Consider the following 22,876-nt stretch of genomic DNA (forward strand, 5'->3'; position numbering starts at 1 on the left):
GGAGCTTAACGACATGCTAGATAGGGCTTGTGAGAAACAGAGTCGAGCCTGACTCCAGGGATCCCGCCTCAGGCCCCGGAAGCACGGGAGGGGAGAAGGCCGTGAGGGGGCGGCGTGCGGGGAGCCCAGGGGTCTGGTTGCGGCAGGCCAGAGGGATTCCGGAAGTCTATTCTGTGAGTTTCACGTGTGTGCCTGGAGTCAGAAGGGACTTTGGGCTGGAGATATAAACGTGAAATTGCCAGCTCCCAGATGCTTTCTAGAACCAGGAGACCAGCTGAGTTCATCAAGGCAGAGAAGAGAATAAAAATAACCGAGAGCCAACAACGGTCCGAAGTTAAGAGGTGGAGGAGGAGATGAGGAACCAAGAAAAGGAGCTGAGTAGACATCGGCGAAGTAGGAGGAAACCAAGAGAGGGTGGCATCCTGAAAGCCCCAGGAAAGCAGGGCAAGAGTCCGGGGAGTGTGTCCCCACGGTTTGACTGGAAAACCTACAGAGGACTGAGAATGCGCATTCTTATTTACGAATAAATGATCGGAGGGGTATGCAGACTCCTCATCCCGAAACCGATTCCCATTCCTGGGCGTCCCCTCAGGCCCCCGCGTGAAATTCCCGCCGAGAACGCCTCCTGGGGCGGAGGGGACCCCACCGAAGGAACCACAGCCAGCCCTCGGCGTGGAGTCACGAGTGCATTAATGTGAGGAATAGAAGAGTAGGTCCAACCCGGAGGGAAGGAGGTCCATGGCAGGAGCATTTTGATGGAAATGGTGGGAGCCGAGACTAAAGACAGCCCTCAACAGTCACACTTTCTGAACGATTTCGAAATTTCCGTCCCATCCCTAAGCACCTCTCAACTGCAGGTGTTGGGGGCGAAGGGCAGCCTGCGGGACACCAAAGAGGCCCTGCCGTAGCATCAAGACCGCGGCGTCTGTGGTCTGGAGGCGGGAGGGAGAGCGCGCAGAGCGGCCTGGTCCGCGGGCCCTGCAGCGGCCTTCCTGCCCCGCCCCGCGGGGTTATGGAGAGGAAGGCAGCGGGCTGGGCCGCGAGAGGGAAGCCAAACCCTGGTCTGCTGGCCGCTGATAAGTGATTCTACAAGACAAGCAGAAGGAATCCAGACAGAGATCTAAGAACGTCCAGATGCTGGCGCGGGTCGGTTCCTGAGGTATGACAGGCTTTCATGTGCACCCCGGCTCCGGGCGAGGGCCTGGCTGGGGGCCCTCCCAACCCCTGCCCAGACCCAGCCTCCAGGCAGGGGAGGGAAGCGTGTCTGGAAGCCGACCTCCGCAATCCTGGGTGCCTCTTCTCTGCACCCCACAAAGGCATGATCCAGGCTCTGCACCATTCGCAGAATTGAACATGAGGTGTTCAGTGTGTGCTAATAACTGAAATGCAGAGCAGGCCCCTGGCCCAGAGGCAGGTGCTCCGGATACTTTCACAGAGTCAGTCCTCACATGCAGTCTATGAACTAATCACTCTTTTGTCTCCATTTGACAAGTGAGAAAATGAGGCTCAGAAAGATGAAGTAACTTTCCCAAGGTTGCACAGCTAATAGATGGCCACAGTGGATCACATCAGCCAACTCTATCTCCGTGGTGTCCCTAGGCTTGCTAACTTAGCGGGCGCTGAGTCGAGCTTCCTTCATAATCAGGGCTTACGTTACGTGCAGTATTCCTACTCCTGCAGTAGCTTATATCCAGAAGGAGAGGGAGAAAGGATTTAAGAATGCTAGGTACCACATACCAAAAAGCACAGTGCAGACCTTCCTGAGTCCTCCCCTCCCTGCATTCTCCCTTCTCCAGAAAAAGACAAGTAAATTGCCTGGTTCCTTCTCCCATGAGTTTGACAGAACAAAGAAGCAAAGGACAAAAGCGGAGAAAGATGAAGTGACAGGCATGGAACTGTAGCAAATCAACTTGACCCATATCAAAAAGGCGATCATTGAAACAAGATTTTTCCACGTGCCTGGGGAGAAGATGCGCCGCCCTAGGAGAGCCTCTCCTTCCTATCTTGTGACCACTTGTCATCCCGCCGGACAGACAGGATAGAAACACCAGGAGGTGAGGAAAGAACCAGAGAAGAGAAAAGAATGGAGCGGTGGTGAACGAGGGGGAGAGAGAGAGCCAGAGAGCCAGGAGATCAAAGGACTCGGCAGCTTACTTTTAAGGTCCCTTCCCACCCTCCAAGTCTGTGAGATCTAGTGATTTGGGGAGGATGACCCAGAACCTGGGATTTTCACTGCAAAAAGTCAAGTGCAAAAGCAAAGGCAAGCTTCTAGGTTTTCAAACCTCTTGATAAATAGAAACCAAACAGACAAGAACCAGCAGGCAGAGAACCTGGAAAGCAGAAAACAGGGACGTGAGCAAATGAGAGTGGACAGAGATAGTAAAGAAAGAAGTCACTGAAGACAGAGCAATCACAGGATAGAGGTGGGGAAGCAAGATGAGTCTGGTCACCTAGCCTTGTTCCTGTGCTTGACCTTCAGTTCAAAGCATGGGTCACACAGTTCCCCACCCCAGGATCCTGTTTGCTCCTTCCTGGCCCTAAGATTCATCTATAATCTCTAGTTTGTTGACCCCTGTGGAGGTCTGACGCCCCAGCTAGACTGGGAGCTCAGCGAGGACAGGAAGGAGGGTGGGCACTCAGTAAACGCTGGCTGGAGGGATGAAAGGATGAAGGAATGTGTGGTGGGGCTTTGTCGCCTGACATGAGTGATCCTCCGCAGGTCTCTCTCCGAGGTTCCAGCCCCCTTCCCCCGGGCTCCGGGCCGCCTTTGCCAGGGCTGCGCTCCTACGGGGTGACTGTTTCTCTCCCCTTCCTGATTTCTAGCTCTGCCTCTCCCCGTCCTTAGTGTGAGAAGCTGCCCGTGGAGCCAGGAGACAGAAAGGAAACTGGCCCGGAGATGAGACGGGCAGGATTGGCAGAAGCGTTGTCTTTTGTGTTCGGTCGTCTGCCAGCCTCGGATCTGTGCCAGGGTTGGGGAGGGTGGAGAACGAGCTCTGCCATGGATGCTGGAGGAGTGAGAATTGAAGCCAGAGACTGATTTTTTCTGCTAGGAATGAGAGAAAATGCAGTTGGGTAAGGATATCTTCCCCAAGCTGACCCTCAGCTCCTCACGTAGTAAAAGGCAAACAACTTCAGCAGTGTGTTTGGCAGGCGGAGTCCTCGGGTCCTGTACCAACTGGCCCCTAACTCCCAAGTCAAGTCCAAAAACTCTTCTATAGTTTTTCAACAAATATATTCTGCTTGAGCCAGCCACTATGTATGCTCAGTGCTAGGAACAAAGCAGGGAAGAATACAGACCAGGTCCCTGGCCAAAGGGTGCATGCGGCCCACTGGAGAAAGCGTGGAAACACGGAACTGACCATAGGATTGCAGTTGTGATAAATGGCATGAGAGAGAAGCATAGGATGCTCTGAGAGCATATAACAGGGGAATCTGACTCAGTCAGGGAAAGTGTCTCCTACGAAGTGCCTTTTCATGTTCCCCAGGACATGAAGCAGGACAGGAGAAACCCAGTCAAAGATGGTGGAAGGGGATGTCAAGAGCAAAGGCCCTGGTTGGAAGTAGCCTGGGCTGTCCAGGAGACAGAGAGGCCAGCACGGCTACAGTGCAGTGAGAAAGAACGTGCCTCCGTGGCTCCACTGAGGATGGGAAAAGAGAAAGGCTGGGCACACTAAGACATTCTGGCTTGTAGCGTCAATGCACCAGACATTGAAAGTAATCCAAAGCAGTAAACATCAGAATACGTAAAGTTGAGGTCTACTCCCACCTAAGACTTGTGGCTCAGGGACAAGGTGAGTCAGCCTGAGAGGCCCATTGTGCCTTAAGAAAGGTAAGGCAGTAAAGGGAATCAAGCTCCACAGAGACAGAGGCCCGAGGGCCTCCCAGCTGGTGGCTAGGGAGCACCATTTGCAGCAGCAAGGGCTGGGGACATGCCCTGGGCCAGGGGTTGGGTCAATCTGTGTGCCAACAAATACTAAGCTGTGCATTCCAGACTGTGGAGACGGCAAGGATTCAGAAAGAGGATGGGCGAAAAGAATTAGGGGAGTCTCAGAGAAGGAAGGAGAGAAGCTGGATTTGAGGAAAACCTAAGGATGGGCAAAATTGGGATAGTTAAAAAAGAGTGAGGAGCATTCCCAGCATGGGAGGAAGAGCAGCACTGAAGGAGGTCTGCACCGAGGTGGGAGGGCAGCCTGACAGGGGAGAGTGACGGGTCACACTCCACGGGGGGCCTTTTGTTTTTTCCAGTTTTATTGAGAAAGAATTCACATACATCGCTGTATAAGTTTAAGGTATACAGCATGATGGTTTAATTTACATATATTGTGAAATAATTTCCACAATAGGTTTAGTTAACATCCATCATCTCCTATAGATACAATAAAAAGAAAAGAAAAAAAATTCTCCTTGTGATGACAATTCTTAGGATCTACTCTCTTAACAACTGTCCTGTATATCACACAGCAGTGTTAGCTGTAGTCATCACATTGTACATTACATCCCTAGTACTTCTTTATCTTATAACTGGAAGTTTGTGCCTTTTGACCAACTTCCTCCAACTTCCTCTCCCCTACCCTCCACCTCTGGTAATCACAAGTCTAATCTGTTTTTCTCTGAGTTTGGGTTTTGTTTTGGTTTGGTTTTTTTAGATTCTGCATACAAGTGTGATCGTACAGTATGTGTCTTTCTTTGTCTGACTTATTTCACTTAGTACAATGCCTTCAAGTTCCATCCGTGTTGTCACAAATGGTAGGATTTCTTTTTTTTAATGGCTGAATAATATTCCATGGTATATGTAAATATATACCACGATTTCTTTATGCATTCATCCGTCAGTAGACACTTAAGTTGTTTCCACATCTTGGCTGTTGTAAATAATGCTGCTATGAACATGGGGTGCAGAGATCTTTTCAAGTTAGTGTTTTCATTTTCTTTGGATATATTCCCAGAGGTGGAATTGCTGGATCACACGGCAGCTGTATTTTTAATTTTTTGAGGATCCAAGAGTACCTTTTTAATTTTGGTTGAATTCGATGAGAGGCCATGGGAACACTGAAGAGTTTTGAAAGATGAGCACCAAAATAATGTAGGTGGAAAAAGAAGTTTAATCAGACACTGGTGTGCAGCACAGGAGGGGAGGACAAGAAAGCCAGTGAGATGCTACAGCAATCTAAGCCTAACAGGATAGGATTAAGGGGCCACCGCAAGTGGGACGAGAAAGTGCCAAGTCTAAGAGGCATTTCCAAGGCGGCAGATGGGATCTCCTGTGTAGGTGGGAATGATGCTCATGAGTGTACTCCTAGATCTGGAGTCTGAATGATGGGGAGGATGGTTGCAATACCAAAGGAAGGGAGAGAAGGGGGATGGGGAACAGATAGGAGAGGGGCGCATCTAACTGGGGACATTTTCAATTTTCGCCAAGACAGTTTCAACCCAAAAGCCAATGGTTGCCAAATAGTTTTTAAGCAGCAAACAAAATCTTAGGAGAAACCTAACCCATAAAATAGATTAAAAGGGAAATGCATTAGTTTAAAACTAGGCGTGCTGTGAGTCCTAGCCCCTCAGGGCCCCACTTTCCACCCCTCAGATTCTGAGGGTTCCTCAGAAGAATGTTGGAAACCCACTGCTATAGGCATTTGGAGATACAGACCAAACTCATTGAGAGATTAGAGTCAGAGAGGAAGATTTGGGGTCCCCAGCATAGAGCTGATAACTAAAGACATTTACGACATCTCTAAGGAAGACAGAGTCCAGTGCTGAATGGCGGGGACACTCTCACTTAGAGACAAAGACAGCAGCAATGACCTTGAGCCAAGCGTCCAGACTGTCTGTTTTGCCATTTAAAATTGTGAATTTCGTGTTCGCATGCAGCAGTCTTCTCTCCTTGGCTCTTTCCTCCGTCTCCTCTCTCCTGTGTCAAGGCTCTAGCTGCATCTCTCCCTCTCCTTTGGTGCGTCTCCTGTCCAATGTACATTCTCCTTCCCTCTTTCTCCTCTTTCTCTCCTTCTCTCCTCTGGCATCCCTTCATTTCCTGTCTCCTTGTTCTGGGCTCGCTCAAGCTCCCCACCACCCCCACCCCACCCCCTTGCCGGGGTCTTTTTTGTCATGTTTTATATTTAGCCTCAGTGCCATCCTGAGGATGTGAACAATATTCCTGAGTCATGATTTTGCAAGGAAGCAGGCACAGACAGCTCCCTCGACATCTCTGAAGATCGCTTATCAACCTCTAGCCAGGCCTGCAGGGGAGAGAGCTTAATCTGCCAGTTCCTCTTCTGGATGGAACCCCCAGCTCAGCCTCTTAGTCAGAGAAGCAGCCACTCCTGCTGGTCCCAGGAAAGCAACTTGAGCTAAACTCACTGGATCCGCATCACATTCTCAGCAGAGCCCATTTTGGGAAAAGGGACCATGCAGGAGCCTCCGCTGTCTGTATGATTGAAAGCAGAGAAGAAGCCTGTTCAGAGAAGGAACCCGGTGAAACTGATTGTGAAGAGCCCTGCATGTGGCGTTATAGGGCCCTGAGTAGCTTGTCAATTCTACCCAAGAAGTACTTACAGAATCCCTCCTCCATGCAAAGGACCAGTCTGGGTTCTAGTTTCATGTAGGCAAAACAGGACAGTTATACTAAATTATAAGAAGGGCTTCTATCTATTGAACAATTACCATGCGCAATGCACCAAATGAGACCCTCAGAGACATTACCCCAGGGAGAAACTGAATCTCAGAGGGGTTAATGGAGTCATACGGATAACAAGTCAGGATTTAAAGTCATTTTAGCATCATCCAGGTCTCAGGCATTTTCACTTCATCACTCTGCTTCCCTGGGCCTCTTCCAGCTCTGAGCTGCACCTGTCCTTAATGCAGAAGACTAACAACCACGTCTTGTCAATATAGCCACTTGCCAAAGCCTCAGGCTGGTGGTGTGAAATAAGGGTTTAAGGAGCGCACAGTCATTAGAGATTTGGACATCCCTTCGCCCTCTGGACAATAGTGAACCAGCAAGTGCCATGTTTGGCTGGGCAATGGAGAACAAGCCCCCAGGTCAGGGACAACCGGTTAAACACAAAACATCCCCTGCTATCAATACCCCCAAATGGGGGAGAAAAAATTTTGTTTCTGTGACACTGTTTCACCCAATACTATAGTCCAAACTATAAAAAGTGAATTAAATTGAATATTGTCATAGGGGGTCAAATGTGACAGGATTATTACTTATAATATTACATACTAAACCTTGGAGACCAAGCTTCTCCCTGGCCACTTCGCTTCTACGTTCTCCTCCCTCTCTCTCTCGCCTTTCCTCAGCAGCACTCCCTTCCCCAAATCCAACACACATACACCTTTGGCTGCAACTTGAGGATCACTGTTTGCCTTTTAGATGCTTTGAGATTTCCCAACAGAAAATATAAAATGCTGTGTAAATCACATGGCCGAGTGAGAGGTGGGAAAGAGCCTGAATCCAACTCAGAGACTAGTTTCTTCCAGATGGACATGAGCAGTCCCAGGGGTGTTGCTCAAAGAGGGGCTGGTCTGCTGACTCTGATGCAAGTCCTGAGACCCAACCGATCCCTGTAGGATATTAGTCACTCTATACAACCTCTAGGCCAGTTTCCCAGGCCGTGGGACCCTATAGGCAATTTCCCATAGGGTCTCAGGGCCTGAGAACCTATGCATCTCACAGCTCGGTGGTGGGGTCATGTTGCATCAGATGTGATTTGTCTCTTAAAACATGACTTCGCAAATGTCCCAAGACAGAGCTGTAAATGTTCTCAACTTCCCTCACAGAGGGAGCTTTGAGACCCAACCTGTCACCTTCCTTCTGGCCACGAAGCATTTCAGAGCCTGGAGGAGTCCAGAATCTGTGCCACATGTGTTTCCAAGAAGGCCCACACTGGATACCAGAGATGGTCATGGGGCAGATGAGGTGGCAGCAAAGAGCTGGGAGAAGAAAGTCTGTTCTCCAGGATGCCTCTGAGAGGAACCTGAGGGACAGCAAGCACAGACTCTGAGATGGCAGCCCTCAAAGATTACCCAGCAAGAATCCTTCCCACAACATCTCTTTCTTGGATTTGTTGAGTCTTGGCTTAAATTCCTCCCTTCCTTCCACAACAACTAATTTCATCTTTGGATTCTTTTCAGTGTTGTAACATTTTTCTGCAGCTGATAGTCAAACGGGAGTGGGGCCCTGGTGGCAAGGATATCTTGTCAATGGCAGAGTAAGCGAACACATTCATTCATTATTCATTCCATCTCTCAGCACTACAGGTCTCTTATTTCCACAGAAAGGAATTCAGATTTAGAAGAGGGAGAGATCAGAGTGGATAGAGATTGGGAGAAGAGAGGAAGGAGTGGTGGCTGTGGCCTACATGGCAGACGAGGAGAGGAACGCTATGCTGGTTAGATGTCTGGACGCGCTTCATCATGTGACCCTCGGGGAGCTAACTCAGGCCGGCTTTTGTGCCTTCCTTACAAAGAGTCTTCTTATCTCCACGTGAGCACAGCCAGCGTGCTGGAGGGGTCACTCCTGGGCACACTCCTTTCTTCCCGCCCTGATCACCAGCCACCTGAGCCCTGTGTCTGTGCTTTTGATCTACCCCGAGACAACGTCAACAGTTTTGGATAAAGCTGAAAGCATTCCTCCTAAAAAGCAAAATTGGCATTTTCACTCCTGATGATGAAATATGTGAATGCAGCTCTTTGGCTCTGAGGCAGGAGGACCAAGCAAATAACGTAAAAACCACAGTGGATTCCAGAACCTGAGTCCTTTTCCTTTATTCCAGCTACCATAGACAAGAGCCCACCCGTAGAACAAACACGCTCTCCAAATCCAGGCAGTCTTTGCCAGAGCCATGCTGGGCTCTTCTTCAAGGTCTCACCCAAGAAGCCCGAGTCCAGCTCCAAGGTGAGAGTGAGGGCAGTAAGAGAAATCTAGAAGTCTGGAAGGGGACAAAAAGAAAATGGCTGGGCCCTGAAGAGACCTGACTTGCCAAGTCTTAATCCGACTTTCTGAGCACTAAACCCCTGGGTGTGGGGGCTGACTTACACTGGCCTGAGGTGACTTCCTGTTTTTGAAGAAAAGAGGTGGGTAGCAGCTCAGAGATGTGTTCTGGGCACCAGTCAACTCTGACAAAACAGTCCTCCTCTGACTTCAGCAAAACTGGGGCAGGTACCGTGAGAGAGAATTACTCCCAGCACAAGAGGTTTTTAAAACAAGCAGGCCATGTGCTTAGGAGAGCGAGGAGGCCACCCAGGGGCTCGGCTCTGGGGCCCGAGGAGGGCGGACACAGGCATTCAGTGAGCTACCGGCTGACCAGCTTCAGTCACCTTTTCTCAGCATGAAGCGGAGAAAGTAGTGCTGAAGGAAGGTGACAGACTCAGAGACACACGCTAGCTGCTGCTGCTGAGAGCTGGCCTTCCTGCAGCGGAGTCTCCATGTAATGGCGGGAAAAGACCTGATGGAGTGCGGAGGTTCCTGAGCAGGTGTCATGGGACTAAAGTGCACTGTCAGGTCAGTAGGGCGACAAGCCACACTGGAGTTTCTGGGCAAGACCCAGTTTCAAATTGCTGGTCCGAAGGTGTCCATAAATAGAACCCCGCTGTTAGACCATAAGTCCGAGTTCAACTATGGACTGCAGTCACCAGAACCATGGACAACCTTGGACGGGCTAGCTTTGGACCAGACATGCCCCCGCTCAGTGAGGCCTTCTCTGACAGCTCCATAAAAATCAGCACACGCTCCGTCACGCTCCTGCTTACCTTCCACCTTGCATTCTTTTTCTGAACAACAGCAGCTATCACCACCTGACATAGTGTTAGTTCCTTCGTCTTTTCCCACCTTATTCCTAAAACATACGAAAGCATTCAATAAATAATGCTGAAAGAGTGGGTCCTGTAGGAATCTATTATTTATCCCTTCCCAGCCTAAGCTGCTGCAGAACGGGGCCTGTCTCACAATCCTGCCCCCCCGTGCCTTACACACAGTAAGCGCTCTAATAAACATGCACTGGCGATTGCAGCAGAGTCTATCTCTGGAAGAGAGGAGAGGAACAAAGAACAAGACACAAGAGGCAGGGAGGTCCCACAGCAGGTTACGCTGAGTATTTTCAAGAACACCCACCTCATCAGACCCCACACTTGGGGTCCTTGCTCAGTACCCCTCTGCCTGGAGCTTTTCCTGCTCCAGTGGACAGCGGCCACATTGCCACCACATTCCCCACCCCAACCGACTTCCATTTTCCTCCAACACTCTGTTTCCATAGGTTTCCCACCAAACACTCAGTGATACCTGGTCTCCACGCAGTCTCTGAGCATTCTCGCACCCAAATCTACCAGACACAAAACCCCTGGTTTCAACCTGCAACCCAGACTAATTGCAGCTGATTTCCCCAGGGATGAATTTCTTTGATCAGGAAAGCACAATAAATTCAGGGTGGGACAGGAAATCAGAGCGGGGAAGGATGTAAAAGTCCTCATTATCTTACTTTTTTGTGATGCCAAACAACTACAGACGATTTGTTTTGAACCCGCTGCACAGAGCAGCCACCCTGAGGATGGCGTTGAGGGTCTCCACATCCATCTCACACAAGAGTGTGGAGGTGCAGAAAGGTCAGGCGCTCACACAGAGCTGCCGGCAGACCCACACCCGGGGCCGGGGGCCTCTCAGCCCTACTTCACACCTGGAGTCACTGTGCAATAGCTAAGGGGCAGGAAAAAAAGCCCAGGCTTTGGGGTCAGAGAGACCTGAGTATGAACTATCCCATTTGCTAACAGTGTGACCTTGAAAAAGTAGTTTAAACTCACTAAGTCTCAGTCTATCTCATGTGAAAATGGAAAAATAACATCTGACTCGCGGGGTGGGTGTGACATTTGGTGAGATAGCAAACATAAGGCAGTGGTCGGCATCTAGGCATTGCAGATATTTTGATTATGCAAAAATTAGCATGTAAACCTTTTGTTTTTTGGCTAGAGTCAGGTACCAGACAAGGCCCAGCAGAGATTTCAAGATATTATGAGCTACCAAAAAAGAAGAGGAAGAGATAAAGGTGAAGAGAAAGATAAAGAAGGAGAAAAAGAAAACTTAAAAGCAATTAGCAGTCTATTTGGGTTGAACTGATGATGACAATAGTGAGCTGGCCACCATCTGGATGGATGGAAGTCGAACGCCTGCATGGAGGTCTGTGTGAGGGAGGGAGGCGTCACACAGCATGGAGTGAAATGCGTCTTTATGGACAAGGGAGAGTCCAACAAGGAAGGAAAAGGCAACTTGGGGGAAGGAATCACACATGCCGAGGCGCCGAAGGGAGAGCCCTCGTGTCTGGGCAGCCTGCATCACAGGGTGCACAGGAGAAGTGATAGGAAGCGAGCCTCAGAAGGATGTGCAGGGCTCAGTGTGACTGACTGAGGGGTGGGACCTTTCCGAGTCCTCTGAGGGTCCCAGCAGGAGGATGGGGGAGAAAGACGACTCGGGTGGCTGCGTGGGGGTCCCAGGGGAGGGGAAGCTGGAGCAGGGAGACAGTAGCCGCCCCAAATAGGAAAACCATACAGGTCGATGGCCCCTACAGTAGAGGAGTGTCATCTTCGAAGCCGAACGTGGACTTCAGAGTCCCTAAAACATGAAATGTGAGGCGGGCCCCTCAGCGTGGCCTGCTTCTCCTGCTCCGCACGAGCTGCTATAACACTATCTGGGCTTCCCAGCTGCTCTCTAATCCCAGCGATAAAGGTGAGTAATCCAAAGGAAAGAGCCCCAAACCAAAGGGAATATTTATTTTAAGTAGATTGACGTCTGTAGGAAGGGGAAAAAACTACCAAGGCCTGAATGGGGGACGATGACATTCACATAGCACGGCTATTGTGTAAAGAGAAAAATTCCTCAAGACTGTGTTTGTCCAAGAAATCAGACAGTTTACGGTCCCTGAGTCAAAACACTCCAGGATTGGAAGCCGGAGTTTCCTGGGCTGAACCCAGTTACTAAATAAAATGAAAAGAAAGAGCAACGAGATGCTGCTAATTGTTGTTTGGTGGGCGGGAATGGTCGCCAAGGCTCTAATCCAGCAGATGCGACAGAAGACAAACGAGGGCTTGAGTTTGCCAGCCCCTGCGCCACCCCACAGTTTACCTCCCCCCACCCTAACTGGTGCTGCTGGTGCACCACAGTGAGATCTACTGGGATCTGGAGAAGGCCTGGGACCCAGAGGAGGCTGGGCCAGGGCTTGAAGGCCAGCCTAATTAGCACTGGGCTCAAACCAGAGATCAAAAGAAACTGCCGCTCTTTTTGCTAATTTGAGTAACAGTCTTCGCTGGTGTCCTGCGAAGAATGACCACTAGAAGGAGCATGCCAGTCCTTCAGTCTTACTGAAAACGTCATGAGGAGTCGGGGTAGAGGGGACTTGTTCCCTGTGGGGGACAGCGATTAACAAGGAAAGCCACCCAAGTGGGAACAGTGGAAAGGGAGAGTGGAGGAGAGAAAGAAGTAGAGTGATGGGGAGGCTGCCCCATAACATTCTGGGGCCTATTCACCTCCATCTGCGTCCTCTAGCTCCTGCACCCCCCAGCGAGCTCAGGAGCCACCCCTGCAGCAGGCTGTAAGTAAAGAACTCTCTGTTGGCAACACAGCTCTTATCAGGACCACCCGGGTGGAACACTAAGGGAAGAAATAGGGACAGTGATGAGGAGAGAGTGCTGCTTGACACTGTAATGCTTCCTCTGTGCTCCAAGTCACTGAAGCTGACCTGTTTGTAGTAAGTTAGAATCCAGCTGCCTCCTGCCTAAGGAAAAAAAAACACAGCAGTCCACTTCTGGCCAGGCTGGATGTGTTCGGGGTTGCCCAGTGACCCTGGACGTTGCTCAGATGTCTTATACACGATCCCGCCTCGGTGGCCTTCAGAGGGTGTGCTTTCTGAAAGAGGGTTACTAATGGGGTGGCAAGGTATTTCCTGCTTCAAGATTCTCCAGGAATTAAATCCTGAGGATTGCATTTGATGAGAGATCCTGAAAGAGTTGAATGTAAGGTTTAGCTCAGCACTCAAAGTCATGACAGATTCAAAGGGAGGTGTGAAATTTCTTCTTAAAGGTGAGGTGCAAAAACATTTCATAAACAAATGAAAGAGGAAAAACCCCAGCCAAAGTCTGTAAACTATTAACTATATCTCAGTTTATTTCAAAAAGCAGATGGGCTTGACTTGTTTTTTATAAATTAAAGGCTTAGATTTTTTTTCTTTAAAGCCCTCTTTAAGGAAAGCTCTGTTTCCACGACTGACCCTTCTGAGATCAGAATTGGGGGTTTTCTGGATGAAGTGTGATTCTCTTGGTGTGAGTGAGGCACGTTTCAAGATCACCCACAGCGCAGGGCAGAAAACAGAACCTACTGTTAGACCGCACTGATGCCATCAAAGGCTTGTGGGGTGGGTAGTTAATATTCAGCTTGGGCCTCCACCTCACTCTGCGGAGACCTGCGTACATGGGTAGGTGTGGAGGGTAAGGGTGGTTGTTTTGAAACAAGTATCAACACCCTGTATCTGAACACACTTCATTTCATTGGGGGTGGTCTAAGAACCCACTTTCTAGGGCCACGGTCTGCCCTGAAAGGCAGCACCTCACCCCTTCTTTTCCTGCTCCCTACTCCGAATTATTTTTAGTGAAGAAAGGAGCTGTAAACTGGATCATGTTAAGACAGTAGGGACTAAATTAGCCATCCCTTATAGAGGCATTTGCATTTCACATGGTGAAAGAATTCAGGTCAGGGCTGCAGGAGGTGGATGGTGCACATGAAGCCAGGAAGGCTAACACCAGCACAGGGGAGCCCGGGGGGGGATCTGGAGAGGCCTTCTGAGCACACCTCAGACTCCACCAGATTGGTCCTAATCATTCTGCCAGAAGTGAGGACCCTTTCGATAAAGGTGAACTTTGGAGAGTGAGGGGAGGCATGAGTTGGAGGCAGGGGCACGGGGGAGTGCAGAGTAAAGGTGGCCCGATCTGCACACCCCGGGAAGTCCTGCAGGGGCAAGAGAGACAGCCAATGAAGCTGCGTGAATTGCCCGGCAGCTGCTCAGCAAAAGTTGAGGATGTGGTCAGTGAAATACCCCTGGACTGAAATCAAAAGAGCTAGAACCTCCACAAAGCCCCTCTAGTAGCCACTCTAAATGTGTGACATTCAAGCCACCTCCCTCCTCCGTACCCTGGAAACAGGGACGATCAGGAGATTGTTGGTGGCGATAAAATGAGCTAACGCACTTGAAGTTGCCTCCATTTAGAGATGGTTAGAAAGTGTTTGCCAAATGGTTACCAGAGGCAGTGGGCCTGGAAGCATTTTTTTAAAGCCAGGGAGCTCTCTTCTCACTTGGCTTACACCTGAGAGGAGAGCTAGAGAGAGACAGACCACGAGAGTTTGTACCCCTTATGGGACAGAAGCACAGCTAACCATGGGCACTTTGGCAATCCTGCAAGAGCCCAAACAGTGACCACAGGGAGGCTGACGGAAGAGGCTGGCATCAGAGTCAGGCCAGAGAGCAGGGACGTGGACATGGCAATGGCCCAGGCGGGCACGGCTCATGTTCCAAGCATCTGGACACTTGGGTTTTCCTGTTGAAAGCTTCCAGGGAAGCCGCCCAGTTTGGGACCTCGGATTTGGCAAATAAGCAAAGGAAAAAGTGGTCCCAATTATTTTCCAGGGCTTCCATTCTCTCTGACGTGTTAGATTCCTGTTAGCATTAACCAGAGGCAAACATTTGTTTTATTCTGCCGGTGGACAGCCAGGCCATAAAACACCATCCCTGACAAGGTTAGGGCTGCAGAGTCTGATGCTGACACTGTCTCCAGAGTCGTCGTGTGTGTGTGTGTGTGTCTGTGTGTCTGTGTGTCTGTGTGTGTGTTAAGGTAGCTTAATAGTTTTCTCTTTTAAGTACTTTGAGTAAGAAAAGAAACAACACACGTTGCCATAACCTTGACTTCTGAAAGTCCTCGAATTCCTTCAGGGGAGCAGTGTTGCTTCTTAAGAGCTGTTTTGTCACAAAGACAAAAGTTTTAGCAGTGTGAATTTCAGCCTTTGAGTTTTTCTTTTCATCGTGTGCAATTTCAAATTGTGCTGTGGTCCTTTGGCCTGGAACTCGGTGACTACAGCTCAATGGTGCCCCCTGAAGGCCAACACGGAGGGGTGCAGTACAAGAGGATAAGGCGAGCACGCTAGAGCCTCTGACCAGCAGTGAAAAGTCAGTTTCTAGGCCCAAAGGCAGAGCCAGCAAAACCGAGTAGCTGCATCACTGCCCAGCTCTGACCCCAATGAGCTGTTTATGCATGTGCGCACGAGGCTGAAAGGAGAGTGGGCTTTGGCGTAAGGCAGGCCTTGGACTGAATTCTGGCAAAGATGAGTTACTTAACCTCTCCAGCTCAGTTTCCCTTTCTGTGTAATATGGAATGCAATGTAATATTTTTGGATTGCTTACTATGTGTCAGGCTCTGTCCTAAGTGCTTAGCACATGTTAACCCATTTAATCCTCAGAACCCCCTGTGATTTATGCACTATTGTTATCCACTTTGTACAAAGGAGAAACGGGAGATAGAAAGCTGCACAGCTGGTCACTGGCAGGACCGGGTTTGAACCTTGGCGAGGTGGTCAGGAGCCTGGACTCAATCGCACCTCGCACTGCCTCCCACACTTTCCTGGCTGGGCCGCTGGAGGACCGGGAAGAAAACGTCAGCGGCCTAACTCTGAGCCTGGCAAAGAATAAATGCTCCATAAATAGTGGCTATAATTGAGTTCCCACCCTTGGCTGACCACTCCCACATGCAAGGCCATGGCAAAACGTTGTTACTTCTCTGTGCCTCAACTGGAGAACGGGTCTATGAAAACACCCTCTCAGGCAAGTTCGAGTGTATCTTTTATGCTAACCTAAAGGTCTCATAGAATCTACTAGACACATCAATCACTTCACCTCTCAGGACGCTTCCTCATCAATGAAGAGAAGTGGTTGGTGATCCTTCAGGACACCTCTGGTGCAATGACATTTAAGCCACTTCTGTTGATCCTTGAAAGAGACACAGAACATGGTGGGCCACAGGCGTGAAAGCCGAGACCCTCAGGGGCTCCCCTCAGCTCTGCCCCTTGCTGAGGGTTCCTGGAGCCTTCTGTACAGTAAGTCTGGTTAGGAGTCTTTGCAATGTGATTAGGGAACAGGCTTGGAGGCAGAGAGGTGGTCCGCAGGCTCTCGAGCGTTCTGAGCACCCCCCCAACTCCCAGGCTCACTTGTCCGCCCTATAACACAGTGTTTACGTTCTCTACCACACTCGCGTGGACGTAGCAGAAGAAGGAAGAATGCACGTAGTGTACCATGGGGTCTAGTTAGCGGGGCGGAGCTCTACTTCCAGCTCTTCGATGGGACAAAGAATCCAAATTTAGCACCTAGCATGAAAGTTACCATACATGCAGAGAATCGGTAAAAAGAGAGAACTAGGAGGACACACTGCATTTTAAAACTCCACTAACTCTTGTGTGACTGGCTTGTCTCCCTTAGCATAATGTGCTTGTTTCCCTTAGCATAACGTCCTCTAGGTTCACCTACATTGTCCCGTATGGCAGAATTTCCTTCTTGTAAGGCTGAATAGTATTCCATTATATGTTTGTACCACATTTTCTTTATTCATTCGCCCGCTGATGGACGTTTACATTGTTTCCACATCCTGACGACTGTGAACAGGGCTGCAATGAACGTGGGAGCGCAGATCTCTCTGCAAGATCCTGATTTCAACTCTTTTGGATAAATATCCAGGAGTTGCTGGATCAAACGTCAGTTCTAGTTTTAATTTTTTGAGGCGCCTCCATATTATTTTCCACAGTGTCTTTTTACCCTTTTACATTCACACCAAAAGTGTACAAGGGTTCTAATTTCTCCACAACCTCGCCAACATCTGCTGTCTTTTGTGGGTTTTTATGATCATAACTATCTCGACAAATGTGAGGTGATATCTCATTGTGGGGAAATATAATATGAAAATAAACTGTCAAATTAATAGGTAAAAAATCCAGCGAAAAGTATTTGGACAATTGGCATACCACATCAAAAACATTAAGTATTAACTCACTATAAATTACAATTAACTCTTACTATAAATTTTTAGTATTCTTATTGTTGGTATTAACTTATGACAATAGGAGAAAAATTCAGCTCAGAGAGAACTTCCCAATTATATCTGTTACACACATACACACACGAACACACACACGCATGAAGAGAAAACTCTTTCTCAGCACACTTTATTTAAAGAGAAGAATAGGTGCGTTTAGTGAGAGGAGGAGAGAGGTGAGAAGCTGCCTTCTGTGGAAAGGGGGGTCTTGAAACATGCCTTCCAGAGGGAGGCCAAATTTGGGGGGCATTTCTTTTGAGAGAGGAGAGGTACGAGATCCTCTCAGTATAGCAGTTAATGAGCATAAGTTGGATTTTCCAGAAAGTCTGCTCTCGTCCCTTACCTAGAAGATGCCCCTCTCCTCAGCTTCCCTTGACTGCAGCCTTGGGAACTCATGTTCTGCGCCTGGAGAGACCCCTTCTGCTCAAATGCTGGTGGTGCAACACAGCCAACTGCTGAGATCTCATACGAGATGCCTGGGAAACAGACAGAGGCCAAAACGCACCTGGGGCCTGGGGAGCCCCCTCTAGCCCCTGATAGGTCAGAGCACCACTCCATCCTTGTTGTGCACACCCTGGACCACGGTGTCATTCAGCAAGCTCTTCCCCAGCTCCCCTGCTGGGTGCCAGGCACTGTGCTGGGAGTCGCTGGGGACAAAGGTGTGCAAGGCACTGTCCCTTTCTATGAGAGGCTCAGAGCCCACTGCAGGAGAGAGCCGGGTGCCAGGGTGTTTGCCAGAGGGCATGGCAGGGCAGTGATGACGGCCCTGCCGGAGGAACACACAGAACCTTCCCAGGAGAGGAGCTGTTGGAGCTGTTAGAGCAGACCGCCTGCCAAGTGGAAGGGGGGGAGAGCAGTTAGGCAGAGAGAAGAGCCTGTGCAGCAGCAGCAGCCTGGGAGAGGGAGACCAGGCCCGGGAGGCCCCGGGGGCGTTCCCAGGTCAGGTATGCAGTAGGAAACGGTGGGAGCCAAAGTTGGAAAGACAGGACGGGGGTACGGAAGGGCCCTGTGTGCTGCGCCAAGGGTTTGCAATCTGTCCTATAGGCAGTGTTTTCAGAGGATGATGAAGATTTACAAGGGAAACCTCCAGGATGCCTACCTGGCCTGGGTTTGAAATGACACAGGGACAACATGACAGGGCAGTGGCCTCCCAAAGAGCTAGGGACATCTTCCTTTATCCTTGATTTTTCTGTCTAAATGTCATTTATCACATCTTTCCGAAGCACAATACAATGCATTTATGACCAGCGGGGCTGGCGATGGAGGCCCATATCAATTCCTAACTTAAACCACAGGGGACTCCTGCGGCAGCTAGAATCCAGCCTGGAGGAGATTTGCAACAGAACGGGGGTCAAGAGATGAGAAAACAAACATGTTAAGAAAGAAAGGCATTACTGAATTCACCATTAGAACATGTGAGGTTTTTATTGAAGATTGGCACCTGAGCTAACAACTGTTGCCAATCTTTTTTTTGCTTTTTCTTGCCAAATCCCCCCAGTACATAGTTGTATATTTTAGTTGTGGGTCCTTCTAGTTGTGGCAAGTAGAATGCCACCTCAACGTGGCCTGACGAGCAGTGCCATGTCCGCGCCCAGGATCTGAACCAGTGAAACCCTAGGCCGCTGAAGCCAAGCGCACGAACTTAACCACTCAGCCACGGGTCCGGCCCAAGAACACGTAAGGTTTTTAAGGAAGATAAATCACATCAATCCAGCCACACTAGGTGACCCTCATATGATGGAAGAGGTGACAGCTGGGCCAGTACTGAAATGACTTGTGTCCCAAGAGGCCCAGACCTTTAGCATCTCTGTAATTTTTTAAAATGCTCATAAAATGGTCCCTATAAGACCCAAATGGATAACTGACCAGGAATCAGAAGACTGAATCCCAGCTCAAGTGAAGCCTGGCCGCAGGTGGCTCATGCAACAGACACATAGGGGCTGCCCTGGGCTATGGGCTCCACCTCCCGCCGTCTGGGCCTCCTGGGTACAGAGAAGGGAAAAGTCCATTTGGCTAAAAGGACCAAATGGAGGGCTTGCTCTGCTCGTGCAGAAAGCAGTGCCATTCTCCTAAAGAGCCCTGGAGCCACTGACCTGACCCTGAGCCCAGGGACTACCCCAAAGCCTGCAGCCTCACCCGTGTCGGCTCCTCGAGCGCCTGCCCTATCCCACGGCTCAGCCCAGGACAGTGATGGCCTCACGGGCTCCTCTTACCAAGCGGGGCTCCACGTCAGGTAACACGATCCTTCCAGGCTCCCCATCCTGTGGCTTTCTCATAACCCTAGCTGCTGGAGCAGACAGACTCAAAAGCCGCTGACACTCCTCTTTCTGGGAAGGAGCAGGAAAAGGGGCTCCCTGAGATCTTGAAGGGCTCTCTCCTCCAAGGCCCTTGCCAGGTGGGGAATGTCTACTGTTAGGAAGAGCCAGGCCACTCAGGCCACAGAGACCGGGAGCTTCACAGAGACCCCCAGGTTTAAAGAAGTCCGGACTCCTCCCTGTCAAGGGTCTTGTTTATCCCTACACTTCCCCTGGCTGGCACAGTGTCCAGCATGCAGCAGGTGCTCAATCATTGTTTACTGAGTGCACTGAGTTGACAGCAGAATTACATCTTCTTCATCACCATCATCACCAAAACAACAAGAGCAGCAGCAACAGGAGCACCCAAGGCTTCTCAGGCCTCCAGCCTCCCAGCAGCCCCATGAGGTGGACACCACTAGCAGCCCGTTTTCCAGGTGAGAAAAGTGCCTAGCTGAGAGCAGAGCTCGCAGAGCTGGGCTGCGCCCCTGGCCTGATGACCTGCGGCCTGCGCACAAGCGTGTAGCCTCTCAAAGGCACGCTCCTCCTAACCCAACTCAGCAGTCCCTGGACAGGTGCCTCAAGAACGGTCTCCTGCCCAGCCAGAGCGGGTGACCGGGCCAGGAGGGCCTCCTCCCCACTCGCAAACCCAGGATCAAATATCGCTGGCATTGTCCTCTTCCTTTAGCTGGTCTTTCATTCATTTAGCAAACAATCATTGAGTGCTTGCAACGTGTTCTGCTAAGCACGTGAGACGAATGGTAAACACCTGTGTGGGTCTCTGTAGCTGTGCGTCTGTGTTTTACTGAGGGGGGTGGGGAGCGAGTATCGCAGACAAGTGAGCAGGAATTACAACACCCAGCAAACCATTCTCCTCTAACTTCTGCTTCTCTCACAACCACCCCCCACCCTCCCCCAAGGGCCTGCCTGTCTAAATGCCATTCGGTGTTGAGGCACGGTAGGCACCTCATCAGCCCCTCCCACCAGCATCAAGTCATGGGAAAAGCATAGAAATTGGAACAAACAAAACCTATGTCTGAATTCCAGCTTCGCCATTTCCTAATTGATGATCTTCCTGAGCCTCAGTGCACATCTGTACAATAACTTCCCCTTCGCGGCTCTTGGATAAGCTAGTATCTGATGGGGTAAGACATAATTTGAACTGGGTCAAGGAGTAAATGTCAGGTGAGGGAATGAGACAGCAAATGACAACTGCTCTGTGGAAATGTGCACGAAAAGAGGAAGAGAGGTTTGACTGCAGCTGGGAGCAAGAGTGTAGTCGAGAGCAAGGAGCTAAGGATGGGAGAAAGTTGTACACATTTATAAGCTGAAGGGAGCAGAGTGGGAGAGGTTAAGATGTAGGAAAAGAAAGTTAAGACTCTTGGAAGACACAGAAAGAGCTGGTGGACCTGGAGGCAGGGCGGAGCCCAGTGACTTGGCCCCGCACTCCAGGAGCCTAGTCCCCGTCTGCTCAGGGCTGAGTGGGGAGCAGGCAAGGACGGGAGAAGGAAGGTACAGAGAAGTATGTAAGGAGCCAAGTGGACACGGGGAAAAGGTCGTTCCTGATCGACTCACTTTCTTTTTCTGTGAACTGGGATAAGAACAGCCATCAGAACCAGGCCCTGAAATAGTCACAGGGGCTTGAAGTAGGGGGAGAAGGTTTGCACTGGGCAGCGAGGGGCAGGGAGGCCGGAGCCAACCAGAAACAGGTGGAAGAGTGGAAGGAGACAGCCAAGTTCTAGCTGAATTAGGAGCCCACAAATTTTAGTGGTAAAACTGTAGTTTTTAAATATTTAGAAAATGGTAGAGGATAACGAAAAGCTGGACTGAGGACTCCTGAGGGTGCACTGCAAGCGCTGGGGAGGTGAAGGAGAGTGAGGGGAGCTGGGGTGAAGCAGGAGCAGGAGGGCAAGGGGACAGGAAGGAAAAGAACACTGGCGGAGTGGTGGGGAGGGGTGCCCCTCCTGGGATGGCCCGGTGTCACAGGGGTAAGCTGTACGGTTGAATGTCACTGACCTCAAATACCTGAGCTTTGGTCCAAATTACTTTGGAGCCAAAACTGACCTAGGATCCAACACAGAATTAGTCTTGGCCTTGGAGAAGCAAAAAGTCCGTCACGGCTGGCTCTGTCCCTCAGGTAATGTCCTCCCATTTTCTACATTCTGTATCTCCGCGTATCTGTCCCAGATGAGCTATCTGCTTGCCGGGAGCAGTGGTGAGGGGCCAGGACCAGGTAAACCAGGTGCCAGGGTGCAGACACAAGAAGCACTCGCTCTTAGTGCCATATGAGCTCTGGGCGTCGCTGCCTGCCCCCCTGCTAACACAACCATCCTCGGGGCGTCGGTGCTCCACGGTGCAGACGGAATAAGACAAGCGCTGCCCAATGCTGGAACTTGCAGACTAACACTGACATTTTAGAAACAGGCGTAAAAGACAACTGAACAAACTCTCAAACATTGAACATAGTCAGCATGGTACCAGCAGGTCCTGCTTTTGCTGGGAGAGGAGTTACGAAGCCAGCACAATTGTGCTTTGCTTTCAGGGTCCCTAAAAGATGGGCGCTGTGAGAACCTGAACCACCATCAGCTCGGGCTCTAGAATTTACTCCTAGCACCAACAGCAAGCATTTACGGACCACCTCCCCTGCACCAGATATCATACACAGATCGAGGATTCTCAGTTTCTGGAAGTTGTCAGATCGGCAAGTCCCCCCCCCGCGGGGCAGCCCACTAGGCGTCCTTTGCAGGACCCGGACGCCAGGAAGGCAGCCGCGACCGCGGAAGGTGCGCAGGGCCGCCGCCTAGTGGCCGCGGACTCGGCCTGCAGCGCGGGGGCTGTCGCCAGGGACTGGAAGCCCCGGGGCCGCTGTGCTTACGTTCCCTTTCTCCCCACCTGTTTCCGTGAATTAGAAGCCACTGAAATGTAAAAGTAAATAAATAACAAAGCTTAACAGGACCTACCGAAGAACCTGAGAGCTACCGAGCGTCCCCTTGGCCTGCCTGGCTGTCCGAGACGGCCACAGGCAGCTTGGAAATCTCCCTCTTGAGTTGCCAAAAGCAACAGGAGCCGCCGACCAGAAACACGTTTGCTTCTTCCCCCGATTCCCGCTGGATTATTTTCCCATTACCTCCATCCCTAACAGGGGCAGCGCAGAGGACCCGCGGGAAGCGGGGGCTGCTGGAGCGCTCAGGAAAAGGACACACTTGGACCGTATTCACCCGCGCTTCATGTGGCTCACGAAAGACCCTCCAGGGTCTCTCGTAAAAAGGCCATAGTGTCCTCAGGAAAAAGGAACAGAGAAGAACGGGCCACCCACAGACGAATCTCTGTCCCCTCTGCAGCGTCCCGTCCCCAGCTCTGGACACTGGCCGGGGAGAAGCTTTAAGCTTCCTTTTCTTTTCTCTCCTACAAAAGGAGGCATCCCGAGGGAGCCAGGATTGATACAGGCAGTCCAAAGGGAAAGGGAGCTTTGG

General features: G+C 50.5%; 1 protein-coding gene across 1 annotated transcript in view; it reads right to left on the bottom strand.

Annotated features, from left to right (window-relative positions):
• The window catches only part of ETS1 (ETS proto-oncogene 1, transcription factor), a 175,923-nt gene extending 153,374 nt beyond the window's left edge, over positions 1–22,549 (bottom strand). Inside the window, exon 1 of the mRNA XM_046685277.1 lies at positions 22,531–22,549. The gene's annotated coding sequence lies outside the window, so the exon portion shown is untranslated. The remainder of the gene's footprint in view (positions 1–22,530) is intronic.
• Between the last annotated feature and the right edge of the window lie 327 nt (positions 22,550–22,876).

The sequence above is a fragment of the Equus quagga genome, chromosome 14 (genome assembly GCF_021613505.1).
Source record: "Equus quagga isolate Etosha38 chromosome 14, UCLA_HA_Equagga_1.0, whole genome shotgun sequence".
Taxonomy (NCBI): domain Eukaryota; kingdom Metazoa; phylum Chordata; class Mammalia; order Perissodactyla; family Equidae; genus Equus; species Equus quagga.